The 21,300-nt window shown below is 45.1% G+C and overlaps 16 non-coding genes across 16 annotated transcripts; all 16 read left to right on the top strand.

Annotated features, from left to right (window-relative positions):
* Positions 1-945: 945 nt before the first annotated feature.
* Positions 946-1,136, top strand: LOC141242969 (U2 spliceosomal RNA). The gene has a single exon (XR_012307320.1). It is a non-coding gene; the product is annotated as a U2 spliceosomal RNA (small nuclear RNA).
* A 1,120-nt stretch (positions 1,137-2,256) lies between these two features.
* Positions 2,257-2,447, top strand: LOC141242832 (U2 spliceosomal RNA). The gene has a single exon (XR_012307192.1). It is a non-coding gene; the product is annotated as a U2 spliceosomal RNA (small nuclear RNA).
* A 1,123-nt stretch (positions 2,448-3,570) lies between these two features.
* On the top strand, positions 3,571-3,761 carry LOC141242965 (U2 spliceosomal RNA). Its single transcript, XR_012307316.1, has one exon. It is a non-coding gene; the product is annotated as a U2 spliceosomal RNA (small nuclear RNA).
* Positions 3,762-4,883: 1,122 nt separating this feature from the next.
* LOC141242958 (U2 spliceosomal RNA) lies at positions 4,884-5,074 on the top strand. The gene has a single exon (XR_012307310.1). It is a non-coding gene; the product is annotated as a U2 spliceosomal RNA (small nuclear RNA).
* A 1,123-nt stretch (positions 5,075-6,197) lies between these two features.
* On the top strand, positions 6,198-6,388 carry LOC141242831 (U2 spliceosomal RNA). The gene has a single exon (XR_012307191.1). It is a non-coding gene; the product is annotated as a U2 spliceosomal RNA (small nuclear RNA).
* Positions 6,389-7,509: 1,121 nt separating this feature from the next.
* LOC141242830 (U2 spliceosomal RNA) lies at positions 7,510-7,700 on the top strand. The gene has a single exon (XR_012307190.1). It is a non-coding gene; the product is annotated as a U2 spliceosomal RNA (small nuclear RNA).
* Positions 7,701-8,823: 1,123 nt separating this feature from the next.
* Positions 8,824-9,014, top strand: LOC141242951 (U2 spliceosomal RNA). The gene has a single exon (XR_012307303.1). It is a non-coding gene; the product is annotated as a U2 spliceosomal RNA (small nuclear RNA).
* Positions 9,015-10,135: 1,121 nt separating this feature from the next.
* Positions 10,136-10,326, top strand: LOC141242828 (U2 spliceosomal RNA). The gene has a single exon (XR_012307188.1). It is a non-coding gene; the product is annotated as a U2 spliceosomal RNA (small nuclear RNA).
* A 1,120-nt stretch (positions 10,327-11,446) lies between these two features.
* Positions 11,447-11,637, top strand: LOC141242827 (U2 spliceosomal RNA). Its single transcript, XR_012307187.1, has one exon. It is a non-coding gene; the product is annotated as a U2 spliceosomal RNA (small nuclear RNA).
* Positions 11,638-12,756: 1,119 nt separating this feature from the next.
* Positions 12,757-12,947, top strand: LOC141242949 (U2 spliceosomal RNA). Its single transcript, XR_012307302.1, has one exon. It is a non-coding gene; the product is annotated as a U2 spliceosomal RNA (small nuclear RNA).
* Positions 12,948-14,068: 1,121 nt separating this feature from the next.
* LOC141242826 (U2 spliceosomal RNA) lies at positions 14,069-14,259 on the top strand. Its single transcript, XR_012307186.1, has one exon. It is a non-coding gene; the product is annotated as a U2 spliceosomal RNA (small nuclear RNA).
* A 1,119-nt stretch (positions 14,260-15,378) lies between these two features.
* On the top strand, positions 15,379-15,569 carry LOC141242825 (U2 spliceosomal RNA). The gene has a single exon (XR_012307185.1). It is a non-coding gene; the product is annotated as a U2 spliceosomal RNA (small nuclear RNA).
* A 1,118-nt stretch (positions 15,570-16,687) lies between these two features.
* On the top strand, positions 16,688-16,878 carry LOC141242824 (U2 spliceosomal RNA). Its single transcript, XR_012307184.1, has one exon. It is a non-coding gene; the product is annotated as a U2 spliceosomal RNA (small nuclear RNA).
* A 1,119-nt stretch (positions 16,879-17,997) lies between these two features.
* On the top strand, positions 17,998-18,188 carry LOC141242823 (U2 spliceosomal RNA). The gene has a single exon (XR_012307183.1). It is a non-coding gene; the product is annotated as a U2 spliceosomal RNA (small nuclear RNA).
* Positions 18,189-19,312: 1,124 nt separating this feature from the next.
* Positions 19,313-19,503, top strand: LOC141242822 (U2 spliceosomal RNA). The gene has a single exon (XR_012307182.1). It is a non-coding gene; the product is annotated as a U2 spliceosomal RNA (small nuclear RNA).
* Positions 19,504-20,622: 1,119 nt separating this feature from the next.
* Positions 20,623-20,813, top strand: LOC141242821 (U2 spliceosomal RNA). Its single transcript, XR_012307181.1, has one exon. It is a non-coding gene; the product is annotated as a U2 spliceosomal RNA (small nuclear RNA).
* The last annotated feature ends 487 nt before the right edge of the window (positions 20,814-21,300 follow it).

Raw genomic sequence — 21,300 nt, 5'->3', positions numbered from 1 at the left:
CTGTGCATTGCATTGCCATGTAATGTAATGTAATGCAATGCTATCTATCTAGCTCTCCCTCTATACTTCCTTTTGGATAAACAGACATATTAGGCAAGCATTTTGGAGCTTTCACCTAAATAACTACAGGTGGTGAGATAAGCTGCACAATATAATTGACCTTTCAGTATATTGTTGCACACACACCATCTATTTAGCAAATGCCCTTGTTATCAACAGCAGCCTTTTAAACTCACCTGAGCTAACAGGTATGTGAGCTGGTTACTCTGCTGCGCTTAAAATTTCTTTTTTGGTTTGCTACAATGCCTTTTCTGAAACGTTGTCTCCCTCTGCTGGAACACTGACTTCTTTCATTTAATGCCTGCAGACTATAAAAGAGAAACCAACCCAAAAAGTTTGGTTGATTAGTCTGTGGCATTCTTTTAAACTGTTGCTTATGGCGGTCTCTGTGAGCTTCTCAGTGACATTCAGCCATCCAGGTATCCCGCCTGCAGTAGACGGAATGTGGCAATGGAACGCTGGCTGCGCGTGTCATAATAGGCTCTGAGCCTTTATATACCTGCGCACAGCAGCAGCCACCTTCAGTCTGCTGCTGGACAGCCAGCAGCAGCAGCAGCAGTAGAGGTAATTAATCAGCAACCCTCCTGCTAAGGGTAGACAGCTGCTCGTTCCACCCCCCCCCCCCGCCTTAATTGGTTCTCCTCCCTTCCAACGGTGTTGAGGCGGGTGGGAACAGCCGGGGGTTGAGGGTACTGTGCTAAAAGAGGTGGAGTTATGCAGATCTAAAACGCGTGGATTGCAGCAGCAGCAAGCCGAAAAGTGCAGGCATGTGAGGGATCTAGAGGTTGACAGCATGTCTTCTTAACGGGAGTCCAGGTGGCCATCTCCACAAATGGACTTTTCAGAATCCTTGGGTGGCACCGTAGTCGGAAACCAATTCTGGTTATCGCTTCTCGGCCTTTTGGCTAAGATCAAGTGTAGTATCTGTTCTTATCCGTTTAATATCTGATACGTCCCCTATCTGGGGACCATATATTAAATGGATTTTTAGAACAGGGAGATGGAAAAAGAGCTTGCTCTGTCCACTCCACGCATTGACCTGGTATTGCAGTATCTCCAGGACCGGTGCACCCCTTCTTTAATGCAGTTTCTAAAATCAGAAAGAATTGAATTCAATGCTTTTTGTTCATTTTGCTTGTTTGTCGGATTTTGGGATGGACTCTTTGGCTTTGCTTTTCTTCTCCTCATTGGATTTTTCATGTTAAAAGTTGCAGAAGCCAGATGACAAGCTCATTTTGGTTCAACTTCAGCAACTGTGCATTGCATTGCCATGTAATGTAATGTAATGCAATGCTATCTATCTAGCTCTCCCTCTATACTTCCTTTTGGATAAACAGACATATTAGGCAAGCATTTTGGAGCTTTCACCTAAATAACTACAGGTGGTGAGATAAGCTGCACAATATAATTGACCTTTCAGTATATTGTTGCACACACACCATCTATTTAGCAAATGCCCTTGTTATCAACAGCAGCCTTTTAAACTCACCTGAGCTAACAGGTATGTGAGCTGGTTACTCTGCTGCGCTTAAAATTTCTTTTTTGGTTTGCTACAATGCCTTTTCTGAAACGTTGTCTCCCTCTGCTGGAACACTGACTTCTTTCATTTAATGCCTGCAGACTATAAAAGAGAAACCAACCCAAAAAGTTTGGTTGATTAGTCTGTGGCATTCTTTTAAACTGTTGCTTATGGCGGTCTCTGTGAGCTTCTCAGTGACATTCAGCCATCCAGGTATCCCGCCTGCAGTAGACGGAATGTGGCAATGGAACGCTGGCTGCGCGTGTCATAATAGGCTCTGAGCCTTTATATACCTGCGCACAGCAGCAGCCACCTTCAGTCTGCTGCTGGACAGCCAGCAGCAGCAGCAGCAGGAGAGGTAATTAATCAGCAACCCTCCTGCTAAGGGTAGACAGCTGCTCGTTCCACCCCCCCCCCGCCTTAATTGGTTCTCCTCCCTTCCAACGGTGTTGAGGCGGGTGGGAACAGCCGGGGGTTGAGGGTACTGTGCTAAAAGAGGTGGAGTTATGCAGATCTAAAACGCGTGGATTGCAGCAGCAGCAAGCCGAAAAGTGCAGGCATGTGAGGGATCTAGAGGTTGACAGCATGTCTTCTTAACGGGAGTCCAGGTGGCCATCTCCACAAATGGACTTTTCAGAATCCTTGGGTGGCACCGTAGTCGGAAACCAATTCTGGTTATCGCTTCTCGGCCTTTTGGCTAAGATCAAGTGTAGTATCTGTTCTTATCAGTTTAATATCTGATACGTCCCCTATCTGGGGACCATATATTAAATGGATTTTTAGAACAGGGAGATGGAAAAAGAGCTTGCTCTGTCCACTCCACGCATTGACCTGGTATTGCAGTATCTCCAGGACCGGTGCACCCCTTCTTTAATGCAGTTTCTAAAATCAGAAAGAATTGAATTCAATGCTTTTTGTTCATTTTGCTTGTTTGTCGGATTTTGGGATGGACTCTTTGGCTTTGCTTTTCTTCTCCTCATTGGATTTTTCATGTTAAAAGTTGCAGAAGCCAGATGACAAGCTCATTTTGGTTCAACTTCAGCAACTGTGCATTGCATTGCCATGTAATGTAATGTAATGCAATGCTATCTATCTAGCTCTCCCTCTATACTTCCTTTTGGATAAACAGACATATTAGGCAAGCATTTTGGAGCTTTCACCTAAATAACTACAGGTGGTGAGATAAGCTGCACAATATAATTGACCTTTCAGTATATTGTTGCACACACACCATCTATTTAGCAAATGCCCTTGTTATCAACAGCAGCCTTTTAAACTCACCTGAGCTAACAGGTATGTGAGCTGGTTACTCTGCTGCGCTTAAAATTTCTTTTTTGGTTTGCTACAATGCCTTTTCTGAAACGTTGTCTCCCTCTGCTGGAACACTGACTTCTTTCATTTAATGCCTGCAGACTATAAAAGAGAAACCAACCCAAAAAGTTTGGTTGATTAGTCTGTGGCATTCTTTTAAACTGTTGCTTATGGCGGTCTCTGTGAGCTTCTCAGTGACATTCAGCCATCCAGGTATCCCGCCTGCAGTAGACGGAATGTGGCAATGGAACGCTGGCTGCGCGTGTCATAATAGGCTCTGAGCCTTTATATACCTGCGCACAGCAGCAGCCACCTTCAGTCTGCTGCTGGACAGCCAGCAGCAGCAGCAGCAGCAGGAGAGGTAATTAATCAGCAACCCTCCTGCTAAGGGTAGACAGCTGCTCGTTCCACCCCCCCCCCGCCTTAATTGGTTCTCCTCCCTTCCAACGGTGTTGAGGCGGGTGGGAACAGCCGGGGGTTGAGGGTACTGTGCTAAAAGAGGTGGAGTTATGCAGATCTAAAACGCGTGGATTGCAGCAGCAGCAAGCCGAAAAGTGCAGGCATGTGAGGGATCTAGAGGTTGACAGCATGTCTTCTTAACGGGAGTCCAGGTGGCCATCTCCACAAATGGACTTTTCAGAATCCTTGGGTGGCACCGTAGTCGGAAACCAATTCTGGTTATCGCTTCTCGGCCTTTTGGCAAAGATCAAGTGTAGTATCTGTTCTTATCAGTTTAATATCTGATACGTCCCCTATCTGGGGACCATATATTAAATGGATTTTTAGAACAGGGAGATGGAAAAAGAGCTTGCTCTGTCCACTCCACGCATTGACCTGGTATTGCAGTATCTCCAGGACCGGTGCACCCCTTCTTTAATGCAGTTTCTAAAATCAGAAAGAATTGAATTCAATGCTTTTTGTTCATTTTGCTTGTTTGTCGGATTTTGGGATGGACTCTTTGGCTTTGCTTTTCTTCTCCTCATTGGATTTTTCATGTTAAAAGTTGCAGAAGCCAGATGACAAGCTCATTTTGGTTCAACTTCAGCAACTGTGCATTGCATTGCCATGTAATGTAATGTAATGCAATGCTATCTATCTAGCTCTCCCTCTATACTTCCTTTTGGATAAACAGACATATTAGGCAAGCATTTTGGAGCTTTCACCTAAATAACTACAGGTGGTGAGATAAGCTGCACAATATAATTGACCTTTCAGTATATTGTTGCACACACACCATCTATTTAGCAAATGCCCTTGTTATCAACAGCAGCCTTTTAAACTCACCTGAGCTAACAGGTATGTGAGCTGGTTACTCTGCTGCGCTTAAAATTTCTTTTTTGGTTTGCTACAATGCCTTTTCTGAAACGTTGTCTCCCTCTGCTGGAACACTGACTTCTTTCATTTAATGCCTGCAGACTATAAAAGAGAAACCAACCCAAAAAGTTTGGTTGATTAGTCTGTGGCATTCTTTTAAACTGTTGCTTATGGCGGTCTCTGTGAGCTTCTCAGTGACATTCAGCCATCCAGGTATCCCGCCTGCAGTAGATGGAATGTGGCAATGGAACGCTGGCTGCGCGTGTCATAATAGGCTCTGAGCCTTTATATACCTGCGCACAGCAGCAGCCACCTTCAGTCTGCTGCTGGACAGCCAGCAGCAGCAGCAGCAGGAGAGGTAATTAATCAGCAACCCTCCTGCTAAGGGTAGACAGCTGCTCGTTCCACCCCCCCCCCCCGCCTTAATTGGTTCTCCTCCCTTCCAACGGTGTTGAGGCGGGTGGGAACAGCCGGGGGTTGAGGGTACTGTGCTAAAAGAGGTGGAGTTATGCAGATCTAAAACGCGTGGATTGCAGCAGCAGCAAGCCGAAAAGTGCAGGCATGTGAGGGATCTAGAGGTTGACAGCATGTCTTCTTAACGGGAGTCCAGGTGGCCATCTCCACAAATGGACTTTTCAGAATCCTTGGGTGGCACCGTAGTCGGAAACCAATTCTGGTTATCGCTTCTCGGCCTTTTGGCTAAGATCAAGTGTAGTATCTGTTCTTATCAGTTTAATATCTGATACGTCCCCTATCTGGGGACCATATATTAAATGCATTTTTAGAACAGGGAGATGGAAAAAGAGCTTGCTCTGTCCACTCCACACATTGACCTGGTATTGCAGTATCTCCAGGACCGGTGCACCCCTTCTTTAATGCAGTTTCTAAAATCAGAAAGAATTGAATTCAATGCTTTTTGTTCATTTTGCTTGTTTGTCGGATTTTGGGATGGACTCTTTGGCTTTGCTTTTCTTCTCCTCATTGGATTTTTCATGTTAAAAGTTTCAGAAGCCAGATGACAAGCTCATTTTGGTTCAACTTCAGCAACTGTGCATTGCATTGCCATGTAATGTAATGTAATGCAATGCTATCTATCTAGCTCTCCCTCTATACTTCCTTTTGGATAAACAGACATATTAGGCAAGCATTTTGGAGCTTTCACCTAAATAACTACAGGTGGTGAGATAAGCTGCACAATATAATTGACCTTTCAGTATATTGTTGCACACACACCATCTATTTAGCAAATGCCCTTGTTATCAACAGCAGCCTTTTAAACTCACCTGAGCTAACAGGTATGTGAGCTGGTTACTCTGCTGCGCTTAAAATTTCTTTTTTGGTTTGCTACAATGCCTTTTCTGAAACGTTGTCTCCCTCTGCTGGAACACTGACTTCTTTCATTTAATGCCTGCAGACTATAAAAGAGAAACCAACCCAAAAAGTTTGGTTGATTAGTCTGTGGCATTCTTTTAAACTGTTGCTTATGGCGGTCTCTGTGAGCTTCTCAGTGACATTCAGCCATCCAGGTATCCCGCCTGCAGTAGACGGAATGTGGCAATGGAACGCTGGCTGCGCGTGTCATAATAGGCTCTGAGCCTTTATATACCTGCGCACAGCAGCAGCCACCTTCAGTCTGCTGCTGGACAGCCAGCAGCAGCAGCAGCAGGAGAGGTAATTAATCAGCAACCCTCCTGCTAAGGGTAGACAGCTGCTCGTTCCACCCCCCCCCCCCCGCCTTAATTGGTTCTCCTCCCTTCCAACGGTGTTGAGGCGGGTGGGAACAGCCGGGGGTTGAGGGTACTGTGCTAAAAGAGGTGGAGTTATGCAGATCTAAAACGCGTGGATTGCAGCAGCAGCAAGCCGAAAAGTGCAGGCATGTGAGGGATCTAGAGGTTGACAGCATGTCTTCTTAACGGGAGTCCAGGTGGCCATCTCCACAAATGGACTTTTCAGAATCCTTGGGTGGCACCGTAGTCGGAAACCAATTCTGGTTATCGCTTCTCGGCCTTTTGGCTAAGATCAAGTGTAGTATCTGTTCTTATCAGTTTAATATCTGATACGTCCCCTATCTGGGGACCATATATTAAATGGATTTTTAGAACAGGGAGATGGAAAAAGAGCTTGCTCTGTCCACTCCACGCATTGACCTGGTATTGCAGTATCTCCAGGACCGGTGCACCCCTTCTTTAATGCAGTTTCTAAAATCAGAAAGAATTGAATTCAATGCTTTTTGTTCATTTTGCTTGTTTGTCGGATTTTGGGATGGACTCTTTGGCTTTGCTTTTCTTCTCCTCATTGGATTTTTCATGTTAAAAGTTGCAGAAGCCAGATGACAAGCTCATTTTGGTTCAACTTCAGCAACTGTGCATTGCATTGCCATGTAATGTAATGTAATGCAATGCTATCTATCTAGCTCTCCCTCTATACTTCCTTTTGGATAAACAGACATATTAGGCAAGCATTTTGGAGCTTTCACCTAAATAACTACAGGTGGTGAGATAAGCTGCACAATATAATTGACCTTTCAGTATATTGTTGCACACACACCATCTATTTAGCAAATGCCCTTGTTATCAACAGCAGCCTTTTAAACTCACCTGAGCTAACAGGTATGTGAGCTGGTTACTCTGCTGCGCTTAAAATTTCTTTTTTGGTTTGCTACAATGCCTTTTCTGAAACGTTGTCTCCCTCTGCTGGAACACTGACTTCTTTCATTTAATGCCTGCAGACTATAAAAGAGAAACCAACCCAAAAAGTTTGGTTGATTAGTCTGTGGCATTCTTTTAAACTGTTGCTTATGGCGGTCTCTGTGAGCTTCTCAGTGACATTCAGCCATCCAGGTATCCCGCCTGCAGTAGACGGAATGTGGCAATGGAACGCTGGCTGCGCGTGTCATAATAGGCTCTGAGCCTTTATATACCTGCGCACAGCAGCAGCCACCTTCAGTCTGCTGCTGGACAGCCAGCAGCAGCAGCAGCAGGAGAGGTAATTAATCAGCAACCCTCCTGCTAAGGGTAGACAGCTGCTCGTTCCACCCCCCCCCCCGCCTTAATTGGTTCTCCTCCCTTCCAACGGTGTTGAGGCGGGTGGGAACAGCCGGGGGTTGAGGGTACTGTGCTAAAAGAGGTGGAGTTATGCAGATCTAAAACGCGTGGATTGCAGCAGCAGCAAGCCGAAAAGTGCAGGCATGTGAGGGATCTAGAGGTTGACAGCATGTCTTCTTAACGGGAGTCCAGGTGGCCATCTCCACAAATGGACTTTTCAGAATCCTTGGGTGGCACCGTAGTCGGAAACCAATTCTGGTTATCGCTTCTCGGCCTTTTGGCTAAGATCAAGTGTAGTATCTGTTCTTATCAGTTTAATATCTGATACGTCCCCTATCTGGGGACCATATATTAAATGGATTTTTAGAACAGGGAGATGGAAAAAGAGCTTGCTCTGTCCACTCCACGCATTGACCTGGTATTGCAGTATCTCCAGGACCGGTGCACCCCTTCTTTAATGCAGTTTCTAAAATCAGAAAGAATTGAATTCAATGCTTTTTGTTCATTTTGCTTGTTTGTCGGATTTTGGGATGGACTCTTTGGCTTTGCTTTTCTTCTCCTCATTGGATTTTTCATGTTAAAAGTTGCAGAAGCCAGATGACAAGCTCATTTTGGTTCAACTTCAGCAACTGTGCATTGCATTGCCATGTAATGTAATGTAATGCAATGCTATCTATCTAGCTCTCCCTCTATACTTCCTTTTGGATAAACAGACATATTAGGCAAGCATTTTGGAGCTTTCACCTAAATAACTACAGGTGGTGAGATAAGCTGCACAATATAATTGACCTTTCAGTATATTGTTGCACACACACCATCTATTTAGCAAATGCCCTTGTTATCAACAGCAGCCTTTTAAACTCACCTGAGCTAACAGGTATGTGAGCTGGTTACTCTGCTGCGCTTAAAATTTCTTTTTTGGTTTGCTACAATGCCTTTTCTGAAACGTTGTCTCCCTCTGCTGGAACACTGACTTCTTTCATTTAATGCCTGCAGACTATAAAAGAGAAACCAACCCAAAAAGTTTGGTTGATTAGTCTGTGGCATTCTTTTAAACTGTTGCTTATGGCGGTCTCTGTGAGCTTCTCAGTGACATTCAGCCATCCAGGTATCCCGCCTGCAGTAGACGGAATGTGGCAATGGAACGCTGGCTGCGCGTGTCATAATAGGCTCTGAGCCTTTATATACCTGCGCACAGCAGCAGCCACCTTCAGTCTGCTGCTGGACAGCCAGCAGCAGCAGCAGCAGGAGAGGTAATTAATCAGCAACCCTCCTGCTAAGGGTAGACAGCTGCTCGTTCCACCCCCCCCCCCCCGCCTTAATTGGTTCTCCTCCCTTCCAACGGTGTTGAGGCGGGTGGGAACAGCCGGAGGTTGAGGGTACTGTGCTAAAAGAGGTGGAGTTATGCAGATCTAAAACGCGTGGATTGCAGCAGCAGCAAGCCGAAAAGTGCAGGCATGTGAGGGATCTAGAGGTTGACAGCATGTCTTCTTAACGGGAGTCCAGGTGGCCATCTCCACAAATGGACTTTTCAGAATCCTTGGGTGGCACCGTAGTCGGAAACCAATTCTGGTTATCGCTTCTCGGCCTTTTGGCTAAGATCAAGTGTAGTATCTGTTCTTATCAGTTTAATATCTGATACGTCCCCTATCTGGGGACCATATATTAAATGGATTTTTAGAACAGGGAGATGGAAAAAGAGCTTGCTCTGTCCACTCCACACATTGACCTGGTATTGCAGTATCTCCAGGACCGGTGCACCCCTTCTTTAATGCAGTTTCTAAAATCAGAAAGAATTGAATTCAATGCTTTTTGTTCATTTTGCTTGTTTGTCGGATTTTGGGATGGACTCTTTGGCTTTGCTTTTCTTCTCCTCATTGGATTTTTCATGTTAAAAGTTGCAGAAGCCAGATGACAAGCTCATTTTGGTTCAACTTCAGCAACTGTGCATTGCATTGCCATGTAATGTAATGTAATGCAATGCTATCTATCTAGCTCTCCCTCTATACTTCCTTTTGGATAAACAGACATATTAGGCAAGCATTTTGGAGCTTTCACCTAAATAACTACAGGTGGTGAGATAAGCTGCACAATATAATTGACCTTTCAGTATATTGTTGCACACACACCATCTATTTAGCAAATGCCCTTGTTATCAACAGCAGCCTTTTAAACTCACCTGAGCTAACAGGTATGTGAGCTGGTTACTCTGCTGCGCTTAAAATTTCTTTTTTGGTTTGCTACAATGCCTTTTCTGAAACGTTGTCTCCCTCTGCTGGAACACTGACTTCTTTCATTTAATGCCTGCAGACTATAAAAGAGAAACCAACCCAAAAAGTTTGGTTGATTAGTCTGTGGCATTCTTTTAAACTGTTGCTTATGGCGGTCTCTGTGAGCTTCTCAGTGACATTCAGCCATCCAGGTATCCCGCCTGCAGTAGACGGAATGTGGCAATGGAACGCTGGCTGCACGTGTCATAATAGGCTCTGAGCCTTTATATACCTGCGCACAGCAGCAGCCACCTTCAGTCTGCTGCTGGACAGCCAGCAGCAGCAGCAGCAGGAGAGGTAATTAATCAGCAACCCTCCTGCTAAGGGTAGACAGCTGCTCGTTCCACCCCCCCCCCCGCCTTAATTGGTTCTCCTCCCTTCCAACGGTGTTGAGGCGGGTGGGAACAGCCGGGGGTTGAGGGTACTGTGCTAAAAGAGGTGGAGTTATGCAGATCTAAAACGCGTGGATTGCAGCAGCAGCAAGCCGAAAAGTGCAGGCATGTGAGGGATCTAGAGGTTGACAGCATGTCTTCTTAACGGGAGTCCAGGTGGCCATCTCCACAAATGGACTTTTCAGAATCCTTGGGTGGCACCGTAGTCGGAAACCAATTCTGGTTATCGCTTCTCGGCCTTTTGGCTAAGATCAAGTGTAGTATCTGTTCTTATCAGTTTAATATCTGATACGTCCCCTATCTGGGGACCATATATTAAATGGATTTTTAGAACAGGGAGATGGAAAAAGAGCTTGCTCTGTCCACTCCACGCATTGACCTGGTATTGCAGTATCTCCAGGACCGGTGCACCCCTTCTTTAATGCAGTTTCTAAAATCAGAAAGAATTGAATTCAATGTTTTTTGTTCATTTTGCTTGTTTGTCGGATTTTGGGATGGACTCTTTGGCTTTGCTTTTCTTCTCCTCATTGGATTTTTCATGTTGAAAGTTGCAGAAGCCAGATGACAAGCTCATTTTGGTTCAACTTCAGCAACTGTGCATTGCATTGCCATGTAATGTAATGTAATGCAATGCTATCTATCTAGCTCTCCCTCTATACTTCCTTTTGGATAAACAGACATATTAGGCAAGCATTTTGGAGCTTTCACCTAAATAACTACAGGTGGTGAGATAAGCTGCACAATATAATTGACCTTTCAGTATATTGTTGCACACACACCATCTATTTAGCAAATGCCCTTGTTATCAACAGCAGCCTTTTAAACTCACCTGAGCTAACAGGTATGTGAGCTGGTTACTCTGCTGCGCTTAAAATTTCTTTTTTGGTTTGCTACAATGCCTTTTCTGAAACGTTGTCTCCCTCTGCTGGAACACTGACTTCTTTCATTTAATGCCTGCAGACTATAAAAGAGAAACCAACCCAAAAAGTTTGGTTGATTAGTCTGTGGCATTCTTTTAAACTGTTGCTTATGGCGGTCTCTGTGAGCTTCTCAGTGACATTCAGCCATCCAGGTATCCCGCCTGCAGTAGACGGAATGTGGCAATGGAACGCTGGCTGCGCGTGTCATAATAGGCTCTGAGCCTTTATATACCTGCGCACAGCAGCAGCCACCTTCAGTCTGCTGCTGGACAGCCAGCAGCAGCAGCAGCAGGAGAGGTAATTAATCAGCAACCCTCCTGCTAAGGGTAGACAGCTGCTCGTTCCACCCCCCCCCCGCCTTAATTGGTTCTCCTCCCTTCCAACGGTGTTGAGGCGGGTGGGAACAGCCGGGGGTTGAGGGTACTGTGCTAAAAGAGGTGGAGTTATGCAGATCTAAAACGCGTGGATTGCAGCAGCAGCAAGCCGAAAAGTGCAGGCATGTGAGGGATCTAGAGGTTGACAGCATGTCTTCTTAACGGGAGTCCAGGTGGCCATCTCCACAAATGGACTTTTCAGAATCCTTGGGTGGCACCGTAGTCGGAAACCAATTCTGGTTATCGCTTCTCGGCCTTTTGGCTAAGATCAAGTGTAGTATCTGTTCTTATCAGTTTAATATCTGATACGTCCCCTATCTGGGGACCATATATTAAATGGATTTTTAGAACAGGGAGATGGAAAAAGAGCTTGCTCTGTCCACTCCACGCATTGACCTGGTATTGCAGTATCTCCAGGACCGGTGCACCCCTTCTTTAATGCAGTTTCTAAAATCAGAAAGAATTGAATTCAATGCTTTTTGTTCATTTTGCTTGTTTGTCGGATTTTGGGATGGACTCTTTGGCTTTGCTTTTCTTCTCCTCATTGGATTTTTCATGTTGAAAGTTGCAGAAGCCAGATGACAAGCTCATTTTGGTTCAACTTCAGCAACTGTGCATTGCATTGCCATGTAATGTAATGTAATGCAATGCTATCTATCTAGCTCTCCCTCTATACTTCCTTTTGGATAAACAGACATATTAGGCAAGCATTTTGGAGCTTTCACCTAAATAACTACAGGTGGTGAGATAAGCTGCACAATATAATTGACCTTTCAGTATATTGTTGCACACACACCATCTATTTAGCAAATGCCCTTGTTATCAACAGCAGCCTTTTAAACTCACCTGAGCTAACAGGTATGTGAGCTGGTTACTCTGCTGCGCTTAAAATTTCTTTTTTGGTTTGCTACAATGCCTTTTCTGAAACGTTGTCTCCCTCTGCTGGAACACTGACTTCTTTCATTTAATGCCTGCAGACTATAAAAGAGAAACCAACCCAAAAAGTTTGGTTGATTAGTCTGTGGCATTCTTTTAAACTGTTGCTTATGGCGGTCTCTGTGAGCTTCTCAGTGACATTCAGCCATCCAGGTATCCCGCCTGCAGTAGACGGAATGTGGCAATGGAACGCTGGCTGCGCGTGTCATAATAGGCTCTGAGCCTTTATATACCTGCGCACAGCAGCAGCCACCTTCAGTCTGCTGCTGGACAGCCAGCAGCAGCAGCAGCAGGAGAGGTAATTAATCAGCAACCCTCCTGCTAAGGGTAGACAGCTGCTCGTTCCACCCCCCCCCGCCTTAATTGGTTCTCCTCCCTTCCAACGGTGTTGAGGCGGGTGGGAACAGCCGGGGGTTGAGGGTACTGTGCTAAAAGAGGCGGAGTTATGCAGATCTAAAACGCGTGGATTGCAGCAGCAGCAAGCCGAAAAGTGCAGGCATGTGAGGGATCTAAAGGTTGACAGCATGTCTTCTTAACGGGAGTCCAGGTGGCCATCTCCACAAATGGACTTTTCAGAATCCTTGGGTGGCACCGTAGTCGGAAACCAATTCTGGTTATCGCTTCTCGGCCTTTTGGCTAAGATCAAGTGTAGTATCTGTTCTTATCAGTTTAATATCTGATACTTCCCCTATCTGGGGACCATATATTAAATGGATTTTTAGAACAGGGAGATGGAAAAAGAGCTTGCTCTGTCCACTCCACGCATTGACCTGGTATTGCAGTATCTCCAGGACCGGTGCACCCCTTCTTTAATGCAGTTTCTAAAATCAGAAAGAATTGAATTCAATGCTTTTTGTTCATTTTGCTTGTTTGTCGGATTTTGGGATGGACTCTTTGGCTTTGCTTTTCTTCTCCTCATAGGATTTTTCATGTTGAAAGTTGCAGAAGCCAGATGACAAGCTCATTTTGGTTCAACTTCAGCAACTGTGCATTGCATTGCCATGTAATGTAATGTAATGCAATGCTATCTATCTAGCTCTCCCTCTATACTTCCTTTTGGATAAACAGACATATTAGGCAAGCATTTTGGAGCTTTCACCTAAATAACTACAGGTGGTGAGATAAGCTGCACAATATAATTGACCTTTCAGTATATTGTTGCACACACACCATCTATTTAGCAAATGCCCTTGTTATCAACAGCAGCCTTTTAAACTCACCTGAGCTAACAGGTATGTGAGCTGGTTACTCTGCTGCGCTTAAAATTTCTTTTTTGGTTTGCTACAATGCCTTTTCTGAAACGTTGTCTCCCTCTGCTGGAACACTGACTTCTTTCATTTAATGCCTGCAGACTATAAAAGAGAAACCAACCCAAAAAGTTTGGTTGATTAGTCTGTGGCATTCTTTTAAACTGTTGCTTATGGCGGTCTCTGTGAGCTTCTCAGTGACATTCAGCCATCCAGGTATCCCGCCTGCAGTAGACGGAATGTGGCAATGGAACGCTGGCTGCGCGTGTCATAATAGGCTCTGAGCCTTTATATACCTGCGCACAGCAGCAGCCACCTTCAGTCTGCTGCTGGACAGCCAGCAGCAGCAGCAGCAGGAGAGGTAATTAATCAGCAACCCTCCTGCTAAGGGTAGACAGCTGCTCGTTCCACCCCCCCCCCCGCCTTAATTGGTTCTCCTCCCTTCCAACGGTGTTGAGGCGGGTGGGAACAGCCGGGGGTTGAGGGTACTGTGCTAAAAGAGGTGGAGTTATGCAGATCTAAAACGCGTGGATTGCAGCAGCAGCAAGCCGAAAAGTGCAGGCATGTGAGGGATCTAGAGGTTGACAGCATGTCTTCTTAACGGGAGTCCAGGTGGCCATCTCCACAAATGGACTTTTCAGAATCCTTGGGTGGCACCGTAGTCGGAAACCAATTCTGGTTATCGCTTCTCGGCCTTTTGGCTAAGATCAAGTGTAGTATCTGTTCTTATCAGTTTAATATCTGATACGTCCCCTATCTGGGGACCATATATTAAATGGATTTTTAGAACAGGGAGATGGAAAAAGAGCTTGCTCTGTCCACTCCACGCATTGACCTGGTATTGCAGTATCTCCAGGACCGGTGCACCCCTTCTTTAATGCAGTTTCTAAAATCAGAAAGAATTGAATTCAATGCTTTTTGTTCATTTTGCTTGTTTGTCGGATTTTGGGATGGACTCTTTGGCTTTGCTTTTCTTCTCCTCATTGGATTTTTCATGTTAAAAGTTGCAGAAGCCAGATGACAAGCTCATTTTGGTTCAACTTCAGCAACTGTGCATTGCATTGCCATGTAATGTAATGTAATGCAATGCTATCTATCTAGCTCTCCCTCTATACTTCCTTTTGGATAAACAGACATATTAGGCAAGCATTTTGGAGCTTTCACCTAAATAACTACAGGTGGTGAGATAAGCTGCACAATATAATTGACCTTTCAGTATATTGTTGCACACACACCATCTATTTAGCAAATGCCCTTGTTATCAACAGCAGCCTTTTAAACTCACCTGAGCTAACAGGTATGTGAGCTGGTTACTCTGCTGCGCTTAAAATTTCTTTTTTGGTTTGCTACAATGCCTTTTCTGAAACGTTGTCTCCCTCTGCTGGAACACTGACTTCTTTCATTTAATGCCTGCAGACTATAAAAGAGAAACCAACCCAAAAAGTTTGGTTGATTAGTCTGTGGCATTCTTTTAAACTGTTGCTTATGGCGGTCTCTGTGAGCTTCTCAGTGACATTCAGCCATCCAGGTATCCCGCCTGCAGTAGACGGAATGTGGCAATGGAACGCTGGCTGCGCGTGTCATAATAGGCTCTGAGCCTTTATATACCTGCGCACAGCAGCAGCCACCTTCAGTCTGCTGCTGGACAGCCAGCAGCAGCAGCAGCAGGAGAGGTAATTAATCAGCAACCCTCCTGCTAAGGGTAGACAGCTGCTCGTTCCACCCCCCCCCGCCTTAATTGGTTCTCCTCCCTTCCAACGGTGTTGAGGCGGGTGGGAACAGCCGGGGGTTGAGGGTACTGTGCTAAAAGAGGTGGAGTTATGCAGATCTAAAACGCGTGGATTGCAGCAGCAGCAAGCCGAAAAGTGCAGGCATGTGAGGGATCTAGAGGTTGACAGCATGTCTTCTTAACGGGAGTCCAGGTGGCCATCTCCACAAATGGACTTTTCAGAATCCTTGGGTGGCACCGTAGTCGGAAACCAATTCTGGTTATCGCTTCTCGGCCTTTTGGCTAAGATCAAGTGTAGTATCTGTTCTTATCAGTTTAATATCTGATACGTCCCCTATCTGGGGACCATATATTAAATGGATTTTTAGAACAGGGAGATGGAAAAAGAGCTTGCTCTGTCCACTCCACGCATTGACCTGGTATTGCAGTATCTCCAGGACCGGTGCACCCCTTCTTTAATGCAGTTTCTAAAATCAGAAAGAATTGAATTCAATGCTTTTTGTTCATTTTGCTTGTTTGTCGGATTTTGGGATGGACTCTTTGGCTTTGCTTTTCTTCTCCTCATTGGATTTTTCATGTTAAAAGTTGCAGAAGCCAAATGACAAGCTCATTTTGGTTCAACTTCAGCAACTGTGCATTGCATTGCCATGTAATGTAATGTAATGCAATGCTATCTATCTAGCTCTCCCTCTATACTTCCTTTTGGATAAACAGACATATTAGGCAAGCATTTTGGAGCTTTCACCTAAATAACTACAGGTGGTGAGATAAGCTGCACAATATAATTGACCTTTCAGTATATTGTTGCACACACACCATCTATTTAGCAAATGCCCTTGTTATCAACAGCAGCCTTTTAAACTCACCTGAGCTAACAGGTATGTGAGCTGGTTACTCTGCTGCGCTTAAAATTTCTTTTTTGGTTTGCTACAATGCCTTTTCTGAAACGTTGTCTCCCTCTGCTGGAACACTGACTTCTTTCATTTAATGCCTGCAGACTATAAAAGAGAAACCAACCCAAAAAGTTTGGTTGATTAGTCTGTGGCATTCTTTTAAACTGTTGCTTATGGCGGTCTCTGTGAGCTTCTCAGTGACATTCAGCCATCCAGGTATCCCGCCTGCAGTAGACGGAATGTGGCAATGGAACGCTGGCTGCGCGTGTCATAATAGGCTCTGAGCCTTTATATACCTGCGCACAGCAGCAGCCACCTTCAGTCTGCTGCTGGACAGCCAGCAGCAGCAGCAGGAGAGGTAATTAATCAGCAACCCTCCTGCTAAGGGTAGACAGCTGCTCGTTCCACCCCCCCCCCCGCCTTAATTGGTTCTCCTCCCTTCCAACGGTGTTGAGGCGGGTGGGAACAGCCGGGGGTTGAGGGTACTGTGCAAAAAGAGGTGGAGTTATGCAGATCTAAAACGCGTGGATTGCAGCAGCAGCAAGCCGAAAAGTGCAGGCATGTGAGGGATCTAGAGGTTGACAGCATGTCTTCTTAACGGGAGTCCAGGTGGCCATCTCCACAAATGGACTTTTCAGAATCCTTGGGTGGCACCGTAGTCGGAAACCAATTCTGGTTATCGCTTCTCGGCCTTTTGGCTAAGATCAAGTGTAGTATCTGTTCTTATCAGTTTAATATCTGATACGTCCCCTATCTGGGGACCATATATTAAATGGATTTTTAGAACAGGGAGATGGAAAAAGAGCTTGCTCTGTCCACTCCACGCATTGACCTGGTATTGCAGTATCTCCAGGACCGGTGCACCCCTTCTTTAATGCAGTTTCTAAAATCAGAAAGAATTGAATTCAATGCTTTTTGTTCATTTTGCTTGTTTGTCGGATTTTGGGATGGACTCTTTGGCTTTGCTTTTCTTCTCCTCATTGGATTTTTCATGTTAAAAGTTGCAGAAGCCAGATGACAAGCTCATTTTGGTTCAACTTCAGCAACTGTGCATTGCATTGCCATGTAATGTAATGTAATGCAATGCTATCTATCTAGCTCTCCCTCTATACTTCCTTTTGGATAAACAGACATATTAGGCAAGCATTTTGGAGCTTTCACCTAAATAACTACAGGTGGTGAGATAAGCTGCACAATATAATTGACCTTTCAGTATATTGTTGCACACACACCATCTATTTAGCAAATGCCCTTGTTATCAACAGCAGCCTTTTAAACTCACCTGAGCTAACAGGTATGTGAGCTGGTTACTCTGCTGCGCTTAAAATTTCTTTTTTGGTTTGCTACAATGCCTTTTCTGAAACGTTGTCTCCCTCTGCTGGAACACTGACTTCTTTCATTTAATGCCTGCAGACTATAAAAGAGAAACCAACCCAAAAAGTTTGGTTGATTAGTCTGTGGCATTCTTTTAAACTGTTGCTTATGGCGGTCTCTGTGAGCTTCTCAGTGACATTCAGCCATCCAGGTATCCCGCCTGCAGTAGACGGAATGTGGCAATGGAACGCTGGCTGCGCGTGTCATAATAGGCTCTGAGCCTTTATATACCTGCGCACAGCAGCAGCCACCTTCAGTCTGCTGCTGGACAGCCAGCAGCAGCAGCAGCAGGAGAGGTAATTAATCAGCAACCCTCCTGCTAAGGGTAGACAGCTGCTCGTTCCACCCCCCCCCGCCTTAATTGGTTCTCCTCCCTTCCAACGGTGTTGAGGCGGGTGGGAACAGCCGGGGGTTGAGGGTACTGTGCTAAAAGAGGTGGAGTTATGCAGATCTAAAACGCGTGGATTGCAGCAGCAGCAAGCCGAAAAGTGCAGGCATGTGAGGGATCTAGAGGTTGACAGCATGTCTTCTTAACGGGAGTCCAGGTGGCCATCTCCACAAATGGACTTTTCAGAATCCTTGGGTGGCACCGTAGTCGGAAACCAATTCTGGTTATCGCTTCTCGGCCTTTTGGCTAAGATCAAGTGTAGTATCTGTTCTTATCAGTTTAATATCTGATACGTCCCCTATCTGGGGACCATATATTAAATGGATTTTTAGAACAGGGAGATGGAAAAAGAGCTTGCTCTGTCCACTCCACGCATTGACCTGGTATTGCAGTATCTCCAGGACCGGTGCACCCCTTCTTTAATGCAGTTTCTAAAATCAGAAAGAATTGAATTCAATGCTTTTTGTTCATTTTGCTTGTTTGTTGGATTTTGGGATGGACTCTTTGGCTTTGCTTTTCTTCTCCTCATTGGATTTTTCATGTTCAAAGTTGCAGAAGCCAGATGACAAGCTCATTTTGGTTCAACTTCAGCAACTGTGCATTGCATTGCCATGTAATGTAATGTAATGCAATGCTATCTATCTAGCTCTCCCTCTATACTTCCTTTTGGATAAACAGACATATTAGGCAAGCATTTTGGAGCTTTCACCTAAATAACTACAGGTGGTGAGATAAGCTGCACAATATAATTGACCTTTCAGTATATTGTTGCACACACACCATCTATTTAGCAAATGCCCTTGTTATCAACAGCAGCCTTTTAAACTCACCTGAGCTAACAGGTATGTGAGCTGGTTACTCTGCTGCGCTTAAAATTTCTTTTTTGGTTTGCTACAATGCCTTTTCTGAAACGTTGTCTCCCTCTGCTGGAACACTGACTTCTTTCATTTAATGCCTGCAGACTATAAAAGAGAAACCAACCCAAAAAGTTTGGTTGATTAGTCTGTGGCATTCTTTTAAACTGTTGCTTATGGCGGTCTCTGTGAGCTTCTCAGTGACATTCAGCCATCCAGGTATCCCGCCTGCAGTAGACGGAATGTGGCAATGGAACGCTGGCTGCGCGTGTCATAATAGGCTCTGAGCCTTTATATACCTGCGCACAGCAGCAGCCACCTTCAGTCTGCTGCTGGACAGCCAGCAGCAGCAGCAGCAGGAGAGGTAATTAATCAGCAACCCTCCTGCTAAGGGTAGACAGCTGCTCGTTCCACCCCCCCACCCCCCGCCTTAATTGGTTCTCCTCCCTTCCAACGGTGTTGAGGCGGGTGGGAACAGCCGGGGGTTGAGGGTACTGTGCTAAAAGAGGTGGAGTTATGCAGATCTAAAACGCGTGGATTGCAGCAGCAGCAAGCCGAAAAGTGCAGGCATGTGAGGGATCTAGAGGTTGACAGCATGTCTTCTTAACGGGAGTCCAGGTGGCCATCTCCACAAATGGACTTTTCAGAATCCTTGGGTGGCACCGTAGTCGGAAACCAATTCTGGTTATCGCTTCTCGGCCTTTTGGCTAAGATCAAGTGTAGTATCTGTTCTTATCAGTTTAATATCTGATACGTCCCCTATCTGGGGACCATATATTAAATGGATTTTTAGAACAGGGAGATGGAAAAAGAGCTTGCTCTGTCCACTCCACGCATTGACCTGGTATTGCAGTATCTCCAGGACCGGTGCACCCCTTCTTTAATGCAGTTTCTAAAATCAGAAAGAATTGAATTCAATGCTTTTTGTTCATTTTGCTTGTTTGTCGGATTTTGGGATGGACTCTTTGGCTTTGCTTTTCTTCTCCTCATTGGATTTTTCATGTTAAAAGTTGCAGAAGCCAGATGACAAGCTCATTTTGGTTCAACTTCAGCAACTGTGCATTGCATTGCCATGTAATGTAATGTAATGCAATGCTATCTATCTAGCTCTCCCTCTGTACTTCCTTTTGGATAAACAGACATATTAGGCAAGCATTTTGGAGCTTTCACCTAAATAACTACAGGTGGTGAGATAAGCTGCACAATATAATTGACCTTTCAGTATATTGTTGCACACACACCATCTATTTAGCAAATGCCCTTGTTATCAACAGCAGCCTTTTAAACTCACCTGAGCTAACAGGTGTGTGAGCTGGTTACTCTGCTGCGCTTAAAATTTCTTTTTTGGTTTGCTACAATGCCTTTTCTGAAACGTTGTCTCCCTCTGCTGGAACACTGACTTCTTTCATTTAATGCCTGCAGACTATAAAAGAGAAACCAACCCAAAAAGTTTGGTTGATTAGTCTGTGGCATTCTTTTAAACTGTTGCTTATGGCGGTCTCTGTGAGCTTCTCAGTGACATTCAGCCATCCAGGTATCCCGCCTGCAGTAGAAGGAATGTGGCAATGGAACGCTGGCTGCGCGTGTCATAATAGGCTCTGAGCCTTTATATACCTGCGCACAGCAGCAGCCACCTTCAGTCTGCTGCTTGACAGCCAGCAGCAGCAGCAGGAGAGGTAATTAATCAGCAACCCTCCTGCTAAGGGTAGACAGCTGCTCGTTCCACCCCCCCCCCCCGCCTTAATTGGTTCTCCTCCCTTCCAACGGTGTTGAGGCGGGTGGGAACAGCCGGGGGTTGAGGGTACTGTGCAAAAAGAGGTGGAGTTATGCAGATCTAAAACGCGTGGATTGCAGCAGCAGCAAGCCGAAAAGTGCAGGCATGTGAGGGATCTAGAGGTTGACAGCATGTCTTCTTAACGGGAGTCCAGGTGGCCATCTCCACAAATGGACTTTTCAGAATCCTTGGGTGGCACCGTAGTCGGAAACCAATTCTGGTTATCGCTTCTCGGCCTTTTGGCTAAGATCAAGTGTAGTATCTGTTCTTATCAGTTTAATATCTGATACGTCCCCTATCTGGGGACCATATATTAAATGGATTTTTAGAACAGGGAGATGGAAAAAGAGCTTGCTCTGTCCACTCCACGCATTGACCTGGTATTGCAGTATCTCCAGGACCGGTGCACCCCTTCTTTAATGCAGTTTCTAAAATCAGAAAGAATTGAATTCAATGCTTTTTGTTCATTTTGCTTGTTTGTCGGATTTTGGGATGGACTCTTTGGCTTTGCTTTTCTTCTCCTCATTGGATTTTTCATGTTAAAAGTTGCAGAAGCCAGATGACAAGCTCATTTTGGTTCAACTTCAGCAACTGTGCATTGCATTGCCATGTAATGTAATGTAATGCAATGCTATCTATCTAGCTCTCCCTCTATACTTCCTTTTGGATAAACAGACATATTAGGCAAGCATTTTGGAGCTTTCACCTAAATAACTACAGGTGGTGAGATAAGCTGCACAATATAATTGACCTTTCAGTATATTGTTGCACACACACCATCTATTTAGCAAATGCCCTTGTTATCAACAGCAGCCTTTTAAACTCACCTGAGCTAACAGGTATGTGAGCTGGTTACTCTGCTGCGCTTAAAATTTCTTTTTTGGTTTGCTACAATGCCTTT

This window comes from Phyllobates terribilis, unplaced genomic scaffold, assembly GCF_046119375.1.
Source record: "Phyllobates terribilis strain yellow unplaced genomic scaffold, ASM4611937v1 Scaffold_1090__1_contigs__length_425415, whole genome shotgun sequence".
Lineage (NCBI taxonomy): Eukaryota > Metazoa > Chordata > Amphibia > Anura > Dendrobatidae > Phyllobates > Phyllobates terribilis.
Note: the sequence above shows the minus strand (reverse complement) of the source record. Positions and strands in the feature narration are given on the sequence as shown.